The sequence below is a fragment of the Xenopus tropicalis genome, chromosome 4, assembly GCF_000004195.4.
Source record: "Xenopus tropicalis strain Nigerian chromosome 4, UCB_Xtro_10.0, whole genome shotgun sequence".
Lineage (NCBI taxonomy): Eukaryota > Metazoa > Chordata > Amphibia > Anura > Pipidae > Xenopus > Xenopus tropicalis.
In genome coordinates, this window is record NC_030680.2 from 70,283,362 (window position 1) to 70,300,795 (window position 17,434).

The window sequence follows — 17,434 nt, forward strand, 5'->3', positions numbered from 1 at the left end:
GAAAGACTTCTTATCCGGAAAACCCCAGGTCCCGAGCATTCTGGGTAACAGGTCCCATACCTGTATAGCATCGTGGTAGATCTGAACTGATGAATCACAACAAACTCAAGGTTTAAGGTTCAAGGTGCTATATTATAGCTCTCAAATGTCTGGTAAGCATTTCATAAATATAACTTGGTGGCTGTAGCCTACATAACATAAGAATCTCTGATCTTGAGAATTAATAAATCAGCACATGCATTTTCTTGGCTAGAATTTGGCTAGAATATTTGTTAGGATTGGGTCACAATAAACTTATATTTAAAATAAAAAAAGTGAAACCCACCTGCTATTCTGGGGTCAGGTTTTCTACTGGGAAGCTGTTAGGCAGCCAAGTCAACAAGTAGTACTTAGAAGAGGATTTGTAATGCTATCTTATTAATGGTTTTATGGAATTCATTTTCAGAGCCTTTCAGAGAGGCAGACCAATGTTTTGTTGCTGATATATTAAACTGCAGAGGGCATTTACTTTTGATTTCGACATCAAATACAATGTGACTTTTGATAGGATGCTTTTTGATACATGAAAGGCCTAAAAAATGTTCTGGGCACATTGTAAATGTAATATATGATGACACGGCCAATTACAGCAGGGCGATGTTTAAACAGCATGTCACAAGCTTTGTATCAATGCTAGAGACTCAATCCCTCATCAAAGAAATGAAAACAGGAGCAACATCAGATGCAGAGGAATGATGAACTTACATAAAATGTGTCTTTTCGCCTGAATTATTTGACTGGCCAAACCCTATAATCTTCATGTTGCTCTTATTCTCTCTCCATATTGTGGCTCATTTCTACTGGCAGTTTTACAGAATATGTGTCTGTGTCAGTTTTACATATTTTGTTGACAGTAACCACTACTTAATGATACCTTCCTCACCCTTCCCATAGTTTCATCCATTTACTTCTGAACATAGGCTCTCTAATATCATTTTGTGAAACGCAGTGTGCATTAGCAATACAGCAGGATTCCTAAGCCCATGATACAATTGTTTTTTAGATGTTCTGTATGAATTCCAAAAAATCATGTTTTGTAAATATCCAATGATACAATTCAAACTCCAGTAAAAAAACAATCTTCTACCCTCTACTTTTTTTTTTAAATGTTTATATAATTGTATCATGTATTTTAAACCTTCTTGACCTGAAACTGGGGTGTGTGAAATGTACCTCCACCTTTCTGGAAATCACATTCTTTTCTTTTCTGACAGCATGATTTTGTCAGATGATTATTTTCTACAACATTTAAATTAGCTTGATGGACAGTCTTTTATACCAGCACTTACTGGAAATAAGATAATTACCTCTGAAGATTGGTGAAAGCTAATAAATCACCATTCCTAACACATGAAAATATAAGTCTTTGCAGGCCAGCTTGTTTTTCCACGCCCTGAGATATATGCAGAAGCCAATATTATGCCAAATAAAATTGGAACAGTTGTCTTGACTTATCAGACATGACTTAACAGTACTATTGTTGTAGCAATTATTTGGTTAGGCTTGTCTGACTCTTACAGACAGCCCTGTCATTGCTTTGTACATAACCTTCTGACTGTTAGAGGTGTCTTTGATGTTCTGGGTTAAACAGAGTTGATCTTTTTTATCAGTACTCCGAAAAATATTCTGTGGGGCAGCAACAGTTCAAAGGATAAACGTCTGCTTGAGCATGGAATCATATGGTAATTCTAAAGAGCACATCATGAAATAAATGAAATGCTTTGGGATAATCATGCATGTAACTCTTCCAAAAATAACATCTTTTCTTTCCCTAAATCTATATAATTGTCCTGGAATTTTTTCACAATTAAAGAATGGACAAAAATTGTGAAATCTGTTATTTTAGACTGCTATGCAGAATAATAATAGAAATAAACCTGGTCTTGCCCTTTTGTTTACATTTGATTTCAGTATGTGACATATATTAGAGCAAGGTTTCCCACCTTCTTTTTACCCCTGAGTCAAACTCAAATGTAAAGAAAAAGTTGGGGAGCGACACAAGCAAAACAAGTTCCAGGAATGCCAAATGATGGCTGTGAATGGCTATTTGGTAGCCCCTATGTTGAGTGACAGGCTACAGGAGGTTCTTTTTAAATGCAACTAAAATGGGCCTCCAAGTCAGGAATTCAAAAATAAGCACCTGCCACTGAGGCCACTGGTTTGGAATCATGGTATTCGAGCATGCAAACTCATGCTTTATAAAAATGAGCAGTGTTATAATCATGGTGATAATAGTTGCAAAGATGTATGAGGAGGTTACATGCTATCCTTAGGAGGGTCACATACAAGCAATGGTTTTCCAAAATGCAGGCACATAAGGGGACCAAGCAAACTTTTTTTTTCTTGAACATGTAATTTTTTATGCATGAAATGAGGGTGAAAGTGAAAATGTACACAATAGCATTGGTGTTATTTCCCATACACAATCAGCTTGGTTAGGACACACTCAGAAAGCTGGTAAACTATATTACCTAACAAGCCCTGGACACAAGGGTGCTTTAAAGGGGCATGTCACACACCTGAACATCACCCATTAGTAAGAAAATAGAGCCCATTTTTTTTTTTGCTGAAGTCATCTCTTCAATAGAGATGAAGTTATCTTTAACATGTATAGTTAGCATTTAGTATTGCCCCTTATGTGACTGCTAAGTCATTAAGAAGTTCTACATTGTGTTTCTTAATGCTTTTGCAGAGAACATTTTGTGCAATGGCAGCGCTTTGCATCTTGCTCCACAATTATAAATTAAATTTGGATTCGGTTCTGTATTTTGCCAAATCTGTTAGGAAGGATTCACGGTTTGGCCGAACCCAAAAATAGTGGATTTGTTGCATCCCTAATATTAAAACGTAATGGTCATAAGATGATCATCAGTTATATAGAACAGTGGATCGTTTACATGAAGACTACTATCTTCAAAATATCATCTTTCATAGGAGAGATTGGTCGGCAGACTAACCATGCCAGTCAGGAACCAGTCATTAACATTGTTCTTTGACACTATCCTTCTATCATTTTTGTCAAATTGACTATAAATGAACTGATATTACCATCTGTTTGGGCTAAACCAACCAAAATTTTCAAACCTGCTGATCATAAGGTGTTTGTTTCCATCCTCCTTTGCACATACATGCCAAAAAGATTATAGGAAACCTAAAGTTTGTGTATTGTGATCTTAATTTAATCTATAGAACACACAGCCTCTCAGACAAATGGTGATGTAACTTTCTTGATTCATAGATTTCTATACAGCATTAATTATTCACCACTTACCAGTTATCTGCAGCACTTCAGTCTCCATGAAGCCGATGACACACAAGTAGATTAGTTGCCCCATTATTTATCTCCTCTAGCGTTGGCAACTAATCTCCTCAAATGCTTTCCTACAGACAAGAATGTAAATCGCCGGAAGGAAAACATGTGTCCAAAAGTCGTCCAAAGCTTCCTTTCGAGACAACTAATCTCCTTGTGTGTCATCGCCCAAAGACTTCCTGGCTCTAGTCATACCTGGTTGCCTGAAAAAGGCATGTAGTGCACACACAGGCTCAGATTTGTGGAAAGGCTACAAAGGCCTGGGCCTAGGGGGGCACAAATTGGGGGGCGGCATGCTGGGCCGCCACACCAAAATATAAAAGTTTTTTTTTCGTATATGGAGCAATGGGGACCTCTTCCCCACTGCTCCGTATGCGCTTAAAAAGACCCACGCATATGTGATCGCGAGTTTACGCATGCACTGGGGGGAATGGGGAGCATGTGCATGCCGTGCATGCGTTCGCGCATGTCCGCGCGAGGGAGATGAACAGGGGGTGGCCTTGGGACGCCCGGCTTATAAATCTGGCCCTGAACACACAGCAAGTTATCTATGATTGATGTAGCCCCATTAGCAGTCTGCTGCCTAAAAAAACAACAGTGACATGGAGCCACTATTGTCCAAGCCCTTTGGATCTTCTAATGCGCAGTTACTCCTGCCTGAGCTTATCCTGAACATTGTATTATACACAAGTAGAGAGCAAAACACAAATATCATTTAAAAGATAGAGCCTCTAATATATGTGTATGGCAAGGCAATCTGGGGGATTCTGCATAACTGTTACATGGCATATCATGTTTAAATGGATCTGGATTCAAGCAAATCCATGCAATTTGTTGCGGTATCACATATCGCTCCTACAGGAATTTACCAGGTAACACAAAACATTAAGTGACCTCATGCAATATTAATTGATTTGTGTGTAGTTTGTTGCAGCCACTGTTCTGACATGGGAAACCTGCTTCCTGATGTATTTGCAGATAACTGTCTGCCAGCAGTAGCTGTCCATGTTCAACTCTGCAGTCTGGATTTTGTTGATTGGCCACAATTACCTTTGTAACCATATGCTAGCCTTTTTTCAGACCTGTGCTTTCTGATATAAGATTGATATGTATCTAAGTCATTATATAAGATCATCTAAGTTTTCAGTTGCAATTCTATAGCTACTGTATTCACAAATCTAACATAAAATACTCCAGTCTGAGCTATTTAGTAAAAAATATACCTGGGCAAACCAGTTATAACTCAGAATGTTTAAGGAAAATGAGAACCTGCTGGGTTAAGTTGAACGTAGGAAAGCGGTATTTTACTAACTCACTTCTTTGGCCATTTGTGTAAAGCTGTGATTTATAAATCAAAGCCTCTTGTTTAAGGTTTACTTGACATCAGTTGCAGATTTGCAGCCATATTTGCATATCTAGAGCAAAATATCCAAATTGATTTCTTAACTCACGGAACATTTAAATAATTCTACAAATCAGCGAAAAGTGTAATATACAAATCAAACTTGTGTGGCCTGAGAATAAATGTAAGTTTGGTAAACTGTAAGAAATATGAACAAGCCATAATTCCAGTGATCAAAGCGCACATTTATAAATTCTTTATGGAAATCAGTGAGATTTGCTACACAATGGGAACCACTGCTGCTGTCACTGCATAATATTTGTGAGAATAAGACCAACAGCACAATAAGATACACATATTAAGTACTGATATATGTATCACACAGTTGGTTATGAAAGCACTCATGGTGTTGGCAAGACCAAAGGTTTTATTCCATCAAACTGCCATAGACATCAACGTTTTGATCCACTTGGGACCATCATCAGGAGGTGAAACAGGGAGTGTCCACATGCCTTATATATAGATAAACTCTGCACCTTAAGCTGGCCATACACGTGGCGATCTGACGATGTTTTGTGCGACCATCGGTCGCACGAAACATCGTCAGATGTGCCACACACCATTAAGGGCTGATTCGGCAGGTAAGGAGGTAGAAACAATAGGATTTCTACCTCCTTCTGCCGATTCAGCGCTGAAGGGAGATTTTGATCAGGCGCCTTCTATGGCGCCCGATCAAAATTTTCCACCTGGTCCGATCGGCGAGTCGGCCAATATCAGCAGCTTCCTGCGATATCGGTCGACTCGCCGACATACCATACACGCACCGAATATCGTACGAAACGGGGTTTCGTACGATATTATCGGTGCGTGTATGGCCACCTTTAATGGGGAAGCTTATGGTGCAATTAACATGTATCATAGAGGCACTGATATTATGAGGCTATTTATCCACTGGTCTTTGCTGTTTCTGAATTATTTTTTTTTCTGCAGATCTCCAGTTTGGAACTGAACAGCCTGGCCAATAAAAAAGAGTTGATCTGAAGTGGTTGCCAAGCTTTGCTGACCCTCAGAGCTGGAACTTGCTGGATATGCAGAAAAGGCAAATGCTGACCTTCCTCTAACAGCAGTGAGTTTCAAGAGTGGGGGAAAGGGTAGCCTCAAGGAGTGTAGCTGGGAAGAAGCTCAGAGTGGGAACAGCAGTGGTGGCTGGTGGGGTCAGAGTAGGAGAGAAATAGATGAGTTGCCAAGGGTGGGGCTTGCCTTGGGCACATGGTTATCTTAGCTTGATGCTGCTGACCCTCACAAATAACATTTTAGATTTCAGGCAAGTAGCAAGCAGAATAGAATGGAAAATGGATCAAAATTTTGAAGAAAAGAAGTCAAATTGAAATGGTCTGAGATTATTAATTTCTACAACATACTAAAAATGATTTTTAACATGAACTACCCCTTTAAGTGTAGGGTTCTATATATCTAATATCTTGTTTGTGTAGAAGAGAGGGTTTATTAGTAAATGTTAAGCCAGTTGAGGATTCATACATGACACTTTTAATATATAAAAAGCATTAAATTGTTCCAGAATCAGAAGAATTTTTTGTGTCTACATATTACATGTACACATATATAAATCTTATGACATTATTTGATATCTAATTAATATAGTTCCCAGGTCTAACATCCAGGTGAAGTGTTAGAAACCACAGAGAGAATGAGCACTTCTTTAGCCAAATATTAAATATGCTCAGTTGCTAGCAAGCAACCAATAGTAAGAAAAAAAAAACGCTGGGTTATTAATAGTGATAGTCCATTATAAATCCAACATTTGGATTTCTTATGTAACCTTTGTCCAGTACAAATAAACAGTGGTATTAAATGGATTCCTCAATAAATTTCCTTCCCCGTGTCTTAATGTCATAAATGAAGCAATTTTGGGCGCAAGGAACTCTAGAGGGACATCCATCTTGTACCATTGTTTGTACTATTCACTGATGAAGGTCGCATAATGGTGACCAAAACAATGGACTAGCTCTATCAATAAATCTGGATACACTTTTTTTAAGACAAGCTTGGCGCATTATCTTTTTTCTTTATATATATATGTAGATAAAGATAAATATATATAAAGATCTGGATCAAGCAATTACCATGATAAATTTCTATCTCATGCTTCAGTGACAGTTATAAACCACTTGAACTTTGCTTTCATGGTTTATGACATCATGAGCGCAAGAATGGGAATTTATCATTATAATTACCTGTTGTCTATCTATATTTTTTCTTTGTTTGTAGGTTGATGTTAGAGAAATTGTATTTAATTTGATAAATGGGTGTACAATTGAGATGGCATGTTTTATTTTCTTGAATTCAGGTTTATTTTATAACGTTTAACTATATTCCATGATTCCACACAGTGCACTGAATATAGCAAAACTATATCAGAAGATGAATAGGTTGATCTTTACTTTCATATAACACAAGATAGAAGGACCATAAACATAGCGAGATCTCCTTTTTTACCTAATATAGCAAGGTCTCCATTCTATCTAATGCTTGACTAAGATGGACAGTCTCACATGCAGTTATTTCAGTTTTTATAAATGTGTTTTGAATCAAAATTGTGTACATACATCTATTTTACAGAATTTTCCTTGAGTATCCACAAGATCTGCCATTTAGGTGTAAGCAGCAACAGTGTAATGCTGATATCAAAATAAGATCTAGAGACAGTTCTTGTGCAGTACCCACCTTGGATAGATCTGTGATTCCATCTACCTGGACAATTGCTTTTCCTCTTGACTTTCCCACTGTTTGTCTATATTATGTGGCTTTGAATTACTTTATAAAAGTACAGAAAAATATATGGGAGCTTTAACAAACATATTTGCATCATAAGTAAATATCACTAGTTCACATGACACATGAAGAGAGAGTATAACAGTTTAAACATTCATTTCATCCAGTTTCCTCTGTTTTGATGTTTACTCTTTAGGTCCTTAATCACTAATCTCCCCTGAGATTATAAGGTAAGGAAATGGAAAAGAGGGCTCTCACCTTTGTTTTCCCTGCTGGTTAGTATGGAGAGGCCAGGAAAACTGCAAGCAAATGGACTATGCTTATGGTGTTCACTCTCTTGAAAGAACAAACAATAATGGGAAATATTGGTATTTTAATAAAATAACTTAATTTAGGATAATTTCCCCAATTATGCTTTTTAATGGCTTGGACACCTTATTTAAGGATAAGGACACTGATAATGGGGATAACACCAGGGTAATAAAGTAAATAGTTCCTAATTTGTTCTGGCACATTAACATTAAACCATTATTAGGGAATACTTGCTATAGCCTTTCTACATGGTCCTAAGTCACAGGCAAATCATAGTGTTGGAACTATCACCATCATCTTCTGACACTGATCAAAAACCTCAGTTGCTTTTTCTGTCTGGATTCTATGTTTTATCATAATACCTTTTATTCTAGTAGTAATAGTATGAGCTGAAAGTAGTCCTGCATTAGGATGTTTCACAATACAATGACACTTAGTTCCCAGCAACACTAAAATGCACAAGGGGCACTACCTCACACTTATCTTGGTGATAATAGTTGCAAAATTACATTGCTGGACAATGCTGGTTGAAGCTGGACTTGAATTTAGGGCCCCAAGTTATTGGGGCACACCTGCAACCACAGGGTGTGCTTTTTTTGTAGTTACACCCCTGGTTAGAAACTTTGTCTACTACCTAAATGTTATATGTCTGGCCTACATTCTGAGACCTGTAGAAAATACATTGTGAATACATTTTATTGAATGAGGCAGAAATGTGTTAGGTGGTAGGACCCATCAGATCAAAACAAAGTACTGCAGACAGGAGTAGAGCAGACTTTCATATAATCGGGTTAATGTACCTCAGTTAGACGGGTCCACAAGAGATTGCCATACTTAAAGTTTGCCCAAATGTTTTGTAAAGTGGTAAATTGTACAAATAACAACATCTTTGCTTAAAAGCTAATTTTGAATTTGATTAATTCTTGATCAATTCTGTAACCCTATTAGTTCATTCAAGTCCTCTGTTATTGTAAAATCTGGGGCAACTTTTGGGCACTGTAGAAAAAATGATGATGATAAAGATGAAACTAATAATTTAAACACTTTGTTAATATTAATGCATTTTCTGTACTACTTAAAAGTTTGGAAAGTAATGATTTCTTTCTAAAGAAGATAGTATTCGTAGGCGTTAATGGTATGATGCCAAATATTCACTTACTATTGTACCTTTGTGCCCCAACAGACATTTATATTTTTCATTGCATTTTGTGCAGTTAAAAAAATGTAACTTCAAATTTCTTAATTTTATGATTAAGATATTATGAGCTATTAAAACCTGCAATAATTTACAAAGGGTGAAAAATTTACATTTTTAATGCTTTGTAGTGGTCATTCCCAGCTATAGCATGTGGCTCCATACAGTGTTTGCAGGATATTTTTGCCATATTGTACAATCAAAAGTAGAGGATGGAACGTTGCCAAGTATCCACTTACTGCAACAATGATGTGGAATGACCTGTACAGAAAATATGTGCATACACAATTATTAATATATATTTTAGACCAGAGTTCAGAAAAGCCTTTTTGTGCAAAGTTATGTATAAAGTTACATTTAACTTTTGGTAGTGAAATACATGTTATCTTTGAAGGCATACATGTATTATATCATTCATGCACCAGGCGCTAGAACTGGCTTGCTGCCAAAATGGATATCTCAAATTGACCCTTTTGCCACTCCTAGTATGAATCTTTTATAAGTTCCTCCCATAGCGGCCTAATATTGCCATGCTTTTCCCCTGCTCAGTTATGTATTCTGGGCAATTGGATTCTATTCCTCTTGGTTACCAGCCAATGGGGCAGTAAGCAGAGTGGAGCAAAAGTTTCACCTATCAACATTTTTTATTTTCCAACATTTACTAATACAATTATCTTCAGGCAGAGGCAAGAAAAGGTTTAGAATCCTTAGAATGAAAACCAGGCGGCTGGAACGTTAGTGGTAGACATATACACCATAGGTCCTCTCTGCCGGATTAGCTTTTGAGACTCTTCCTTTTTACCTAAAACCTAAGAGGTTCATTCTTTATGCCTCCAAGTAACCCCCAAGTAAAGCTGTAGAACCAGTGTGAACAGAATTAAATAACAACCTGCAATCACAATTACAAATACAGACAGAGACTGTCAACAAGATTTAGAAGTGATTTCATACAACACCACAGCCCAGAGCTTTTATAGAAAGATTTTTTTTTTTTGTAACTTATATTTCTATTGTTTTTTCTTTTTTTTTTTTGCAAGCAAACACATTTATATGAACATAGGAAAGAGTAGAAATATAAAGGAAAGGGGAAGAGAGAGGGAAAGGGATATAGTAGCTTCATAAGTGCATCAAGAGTTATATATGCAATTCTCAGTTCTTGGCTCTACTGGAGAAAGTTGGGTTGGGGCGGGGTGGTGTCAGTCGCTGTCCCTGTTGGGGCGGTTATGTGCCCTTGCCCTCTCTGTGTAGGTGATCGAAGCTCCCAGGCGGTCCAAACCTTTAGGTATGCTGGAGTCGTGTTGCGGAGGTAGGCGATTCTGGATTCAAAGTTCCTGTTGTTTTCGATTCGCTGATAGAGCTCTTCCCATGTTGGGAGGGTTGGTGTTTTCCACTTAGATGCGATGGATATGCGAACTGCAGTTAGTATGTGGTTGGCAAGTTTTTGTTGTGGTTTGGTAAGGCCAGTCAGGGGCCTGCCCAATAGAAGGGTGGTTATGGTTTTTGGGATTGTTTGGTGCATGAGGGATGACAGAAGATCTTGGACCTTATCCCAGAGAGGTTGCAGAAGGGGGCAGAACCAAAATATATGCGGGACATCTCCGGGGGCTTCTCCACATCTCCAGCATGTCTGTGGATGTTCCGGGTATATTTTGTTCAGTCTCGTTGGGGTGAGGTACCAAAACATCAATATTTTATACAAGTTCTCTTTTTGTTTAGTACATGTTACACTTGTCTTAGCATTCCCCCAGATGAGATCCCAATCCTCCATTGTAATTTCTGACCCTATCGCTTTCTCCCATTTCAGCATATAGGGGTGTTTATAAGAAATGGGTGTTCAAGAAATGGGTCACTAATCAGAGCGTGTATTCTGGATATTAGGCCTTTTTGAGGAAGACCTCTATGGGCTAGGGATTCAAATTGGGTATGTGAATTACTTTGAGAGTAGAAAGATTATAGAAAGATTTTGACAAGATACTTTTTGAAAATTTAGCCACATCTTTTATGAACTAATATTCTGTTTTAGTTACAGCAATCCATGATAGTCCGCATAGAAACATAGCAGAAGGGCAGACCCATGCAGACATGCAAGGTGGTTGTGGGTTTCCCTCCATGATCGCCAAATACAGGTTACATTTTCTGATTTTATTTATATGTGGGCTGAAGTGGACAGTCAGGTTGCTCCAGCTTTCACATAGCTAGCAGATGGATTGACTTTCCATTTAATATAACTAAGAAAAGCAGATCTTTAAAACATGTCACTATACCTTAGTTAAGGTATATGCTATTTGTAATAGTAATCCACATAAGATCAGATTGTTATATTTATTTTTTTTTGCTTGTGAGGGCCTATAGATGGAGCAACAATGACAATCAGTATATAACTGATGTTATATTTATTTTTTTTGCTTGTGAGGGCCTATAGATGGAGCAACAATGACAATCAGTACTTGGTATTTTAAGGAGGTAATCTTTTTCCAACCAGATTATTACACAGACTTGGGGGCAGATTTATCAAAACACGAGGGAAAAATTCGAATTGGAAACGAAAATTTCAGAAGATCGCAAACATCACGAAAATGCTTACGAAAAAATCTTATTAGTCACGATAATATCGTATTGGCGATCCGAAAGTCACTAAATTTTCATACCGAGCGATTGTAAACAGTGGGAAAAAACGGTCCGATTTTTTTCACGCTAAAAATATGAAAAAGTTGCGCAAGCGGTTAAAAAGTTGCGCAAGCATTGAAAAAGTCACGGAAAATACAATTGGACCGATCGAATGAATGCTCGGAGCGTGGATAAGTAAATGTGCCCCTTGGTGTTTGAATAAAATTATTCTTTTAACCAATATGTTCTTAAAATTAACACTGTGCTCTTTAGACCATATTCCCTTTCACCAATTACCAATTAAAACACAACAGGAGTCTTCAGACAGGTTAGTCTCTAGTTTGCTTTAAAGGACTCTTACTCCTTATTACCACTATTGTGGTCGAAGATCTAACCTCTTCCCTTCTGACCTTTTCTTCTATAAATTGATTTGGGAAAGTCTGCTTAGTAAATGAAACTAAAATGCAAGACAAATGTATAATTTTTTTATTTTATATTATAATTATATTATAATACTTATATTATAATACTTCTGGCTATATGAAGGTTAAACACAAACATCAGGAAGTCAATAAGCAATAAAATGTTTGCTTTTATTATTCTGCAGTAGACTGGTAACTGCAGCCAATAAAATGTTTGCTTTCGTTACTCTGCAGTAGACTAGGAACTGCTAAATTGGTACAAACTAGCTAATATATCTAGACTATATCTAGCTATTACTGAGCAGCAAAGCTGTTGGGACAGGACTATGCAAAACTGCACTTGGAAGAGTATATATTGCCTTTTGTCAGACTAGTATTGCAATCTATAAGTTTCCAACCCTTTGAAAATCATCTAACCAATGAGACACATCTAAATTCCGGTCAGGACAGAAGGCTATATACATTCCTGATGGTGGCTGCATGAAGACGTTCTCTTTTAGGCTTTACAAGTTCCTTTACATGCATTTATTCTAGTTGGTGCTGCCATGGACTGCATGGTAAGTCATGGATATAAACGCCTTCTTGATGATTTATTTATATAGCGTCAACATTGTATCCAGCAGCAAATGCAAGTGAGGATAGGCAAGATGGGTTCCAAAAATCCATAGCAAGCAGAGGGGCAGCCCTTTTATTTTATTTTGGCTTAACTTGTGGGTCAACTAAAAAAGTGCACAAAGCAAAGAAAGGCAGTGCAATCACAGTGCAAATCACACAGGGTAGAATATTACTTGGACTGTGACAATAAGAGAGCAAGTCACAGACTGGAACCCTCTGTGAGATTAATAGTTTGAACAGCTTCTTGAAAAGGTCAGAATACAATTTCAGAAATCCAACACACTATAAAGATGTCAGTGGTTTTGCACACATCTTTTATATTACCAGTGTAAGCTTTTGTATATGAGCAACTTATTTTTAAACCTTACAAATCTTTTAATGCCAGACTTGTTGAAGTTACTGTAAAAATCAGGCCTTTTAGAGAAGTAGAAAAAAACTGTGTCAGTGAAATGTCAGTGTATGGCTCTTACAGAAAAGAAGTCGATTTTCAGCAGTCTCAGGCAAGCTGTGCACTCAAATGATGTACAAGATATAACAATAATGTGTGTTAAGTGAATAGAGACAGAAAAAAAACATGATACACTTTATGTGCTTTTTTGCATATTCCAGTTCCCAGCTTTTGTTGCAAATCTCAATAGGGTGTTTCTAGAAAACAAATTCAGTGTTTTTGTGGAATATAGGGGTACACTTATATAGGGACACTTTGTGCTCAAAAGCAAAGAGAAGACTAACAAAGAAACTTGCTTAATAGGTTAGAGAAGGTTCATAAAGTTTGTTTTAAGGAGAATAGTATTTGGGACATGTGGCCTGCCTTGTTGTTGACTCTTTGTGGATATGTGAGCTGCCTATGAGCATCTCATACAGTTTCTGAGGCTGGCCTGAAGTTCTAGAGGTTAAGATGGTTTTAGAGCAAAAGTTAGCAATAAAAAGAGAAACAGAAGTAAAAGTGAGAGGAATTGGCTGCCTTGACACCTCTCCTGAAGGAATCAGCTGTCTGAACTTATAGGGGTGTCTGAATAGCGAGAATAGGAGGAAAACCTTCAGAAATTAAGAATGTATTGGCTAAAGATGGCCATACACAGCTCTAACTGCTCATTTAGCAAAGTAACCAAACAAGGGGATCTGGGCTTGATCTGGCCAGCCATGTGCTAGGATAAGTCAGGCTGATCTGATTCAGTGGGGCCTACAGTTATCTGTCAGACAAAGACCACAGCAATGCACTCATCCAATGAGATCTTTGGCTATCAGGACAAATTTCACCCATTATTCAAATTTAAACAAAAATAAATCAATTTGCTATTTAATTTACTATAAGTCATAACAATATCCCTTTAATTAACTCACCTTTTCTGGATCCTTGAAATAAAGCTAGAATTGTAATAAAGTTGGATATCATAAAACCATCTAAAGGAAGTGATTTTATACCACACTGTTGGAGGTATAATCAAAATATAGTCATAGCTTTCGCATCTATGGTTCTAATGAAATCTAAGTCAGTGATGAGGAGTAGGGGAAAATAGAATGGCATCTAACAGCAACATAGCAAAAGGGAATTCTGAAGATATATATTCATTTATTGTGCATTGACTCTTATTTAACCCTTTAGTTACATATGAAGCCATAATTTTATGCACTAAAAAAGAGCAAATTACAGTTACTGTAATAATTTTTTTCCCCTTTATTTAAAGGTCTATTAATTGCAGAACAGCCTCTGTTCCTTTTCAGGTCACTAGGATACAAACTGACCCCTCATAACTAGGAAAAAGTAGGTTCTGAGACATGTATTCCCATACCTTCCCCCTAAACTGACTTTTTAAAGATAAAAAGCCAAGCAAGTCTTATTCAATCTGATCACAGTGGACAGCTGGTGACTGGTAAATTGTACAGTTTTCCTTGCAGGAGTTCAGAAATATTATATGTCTATTGCATTTCATGCTACATCTAGTTATTCCTAAAGGTATTAAGTTTGAACAGATGACTGAGTCATCTGTATGGGGGAACATGGCTATTTTCTTGGATGCAGTGCAATAAATTGCTGCATTCATTGATTTTTACACAAAACCTAAGGATTGGAAATACAAGAAAGAATATTTATCACATTCTTAGTTTACCAGTGTCTTCCACAAACTTGATGGAATACGTGCATTTCCCTGTCATTGTCTAACTGTGCATGTCAGGATATCAGTTTGAGATCAAGAAGCAGAGACAGTCTGACCTCTAAATTGGGAAAACTGATCTCAAAACAGCTGTTGTGCCTCCGTTTCTCTTTCATCAGGTAACATAAATTAAACAGAGAAACAGAGTATCTGTGAGCATACAGTTAGCATGAACAAAAGAAAATGTGGTTGTTTTGCTATTCTAGAGGAAGATAAATGCTCAGTGTGCACAGTTATGTATATCAAACTTTTCTTATACAAATAGAACTTGTTATATACAGGTCTGATGATACCGCAGGGGTCAGTCCTTGGTCCTTTGCTTTATATTTAACTTGTTTATTAATAACGTGGAGGTAGGCATAAAAAGTACTGTTTTTCTGATGATACTAAATTGTGCAGATCTATAAGTTCCATGCAGGATGCTGCCATTTTGAAGAGCACTTTGGTAGAAGTTAAATAACGCAAAGAACATTGCGTCTTAATTATGACGCCTGTCCTTTTAGTGAATTGAGCGTTAAGTTGCAAAAAATAAGAAATTTTTAACGCATGCTATACATAGCGCTCGTTTTATCGCACTTTAGTGAATCAACCCCATAGTGTTATACACTAAATGGTAGTGTGTTGGGGGGATCCTTAACTAAGAAGGTTCTGGAGATTTTTGTAGATAGCAAGTTGTCTAATTCCAGCCAGTGTCATCCTGTGGCTTCTAAAGCAAATAAAGTGCTGTCTTGTATAAAAAAGGGCATTGACTCAAGGGGTGAAAACATAATTTTGCCTGTTTATATATCTCTGGTAAGGCCTCACCTTGAGTATGCAATGCAGTTTTGGGATCCAGTCCTTAAGAAGGATATTAATGAGCTGGAGAGAGTGCAGAGAGTTGAAACTAAACTGGTAAAGGAGATGGAAGATTTAAACTATGTGGTTAGACTGTCATGGTTGGGGTTGTTTTGTCTGAGAAAAAAGGCGCTTGCAAGGGGACATGATTACTCTGTACAAGTACATTAGAGGGGATTATAGACAGATAGGGGATGTTCTTTTCCCCGGGAAAACATCAGTACACTAGAGGCCACCCCTTTAGATTAGAGGAACAGAACTTTCATTTAAAGCAGCGTAGGTGGTTTTTCACGGTGAGGGCAGTGAGGTTTTGGAATGCCCTTCCTAGTGATGTTGTAATGGCAGATTCCATTAAATGCCTTTAAGAGGGGCCTGGATGAGTTCTTGAACAAGTATCGAAGGCTATTGTGATAATAAAATATACAGTTAGTATTGATGTTGGTATATATGGTTTATGTATGTGAGTGTATAAATATGTCAGTATAAGTTTACGTGTGTGCTGGGTTCAATTGGAAGGGTTGACCTTGATGGATTTCAGTAACCTTTTATACTAGTATCAATTCATACTGTGAGTTGCTCCTGTTCAAGCTAGAGTAAAAGTCAAGCAAAATTACTGCTTGAAATTTAGATGACATTATGACACATGCATGTGTTTAAAAATGTTACCCATTAAAAATTAGAAGATACCCAGAAGATGCCTTAAGCAAAGATTTTCTCGACTTTTTTTGAAGGACTGCTTACAAAAATACTACTCATAGCAGACATCACAGGCTACCCACTATCTTTTGTTTTGGTCCCTTGGGAGGTGCAGCATTAGAGCCTGTGACCCTAAAACGATCAGAGCATAGCCCTGACATTTGCAATCCCTAGATAAGGAAATTACATATCTATGGAAGCCAGAGAAAGGTAGATAAAGCTAATTTATACACCAAGCAACAGGAACAGACACAACATTTGTATAATTAGAAATGCAAAACCATTTATTAGTAATAGTAGAGGTAAAGCAGTGACAACTATGCCAACTAACTGACATCTAGCAAATGAAGGCCTGTGGGCTGAATGTGGCTTTCTAAGATCCTCAGTTGTCCTAAGGGCTCCACAAATTTCTTATAATGATTTGAATATAAATAAGCTGTATTGGATAACTATTACCATTGGGCAGGACTGTAATTATTGGAAAAACAACATCTTGAATATATTAAATATAAGGTAAATAGAAATGTAAAAAGAGCAAAAAATAGAAATGTAAAACAAAAAAAAAATGCTTCACAAAGTAAATATGATTGGTAGGCGTATGTAAATTGTGTGTGATCAGCAGAATGGTGATCAGCATGTAAAAATACTTACAATGTAATTAAAACTTTCTTGACTATTAAGTTTATCAAATAGACACCAACACTGCCTACTGATTTAGCTACTCCAGAACAACTGAGTAGCTTCTTGATTTATATATATTGGGCAACAGCGGTCTATGTGACTGGTGTCTTGTAGAGAATCAGTCAGATATCAGGCAATTTGAAAATTCCTAGGCCCTTAAGATGATATTTGGCCTGGGGGCAAAACAGTCAGATCTTTCGAAATATATTCACGTCCTGAGTGGTCAAATCATACAAAGATCTGTTTATTTTGATGACCTTGACAAATGAGCAGGTCTTTCTCTATGTCCATAATTCTATAAACTAAGCATACATCATATGCATAATCTTCTAGCCCAGAGAAGCTTACATTCTTAAGCCCCTATCACACACACACACACACACACACCTTCCAATAGGGTTTTGGAGTGTCAGAAGACTCCAGAATACTTGG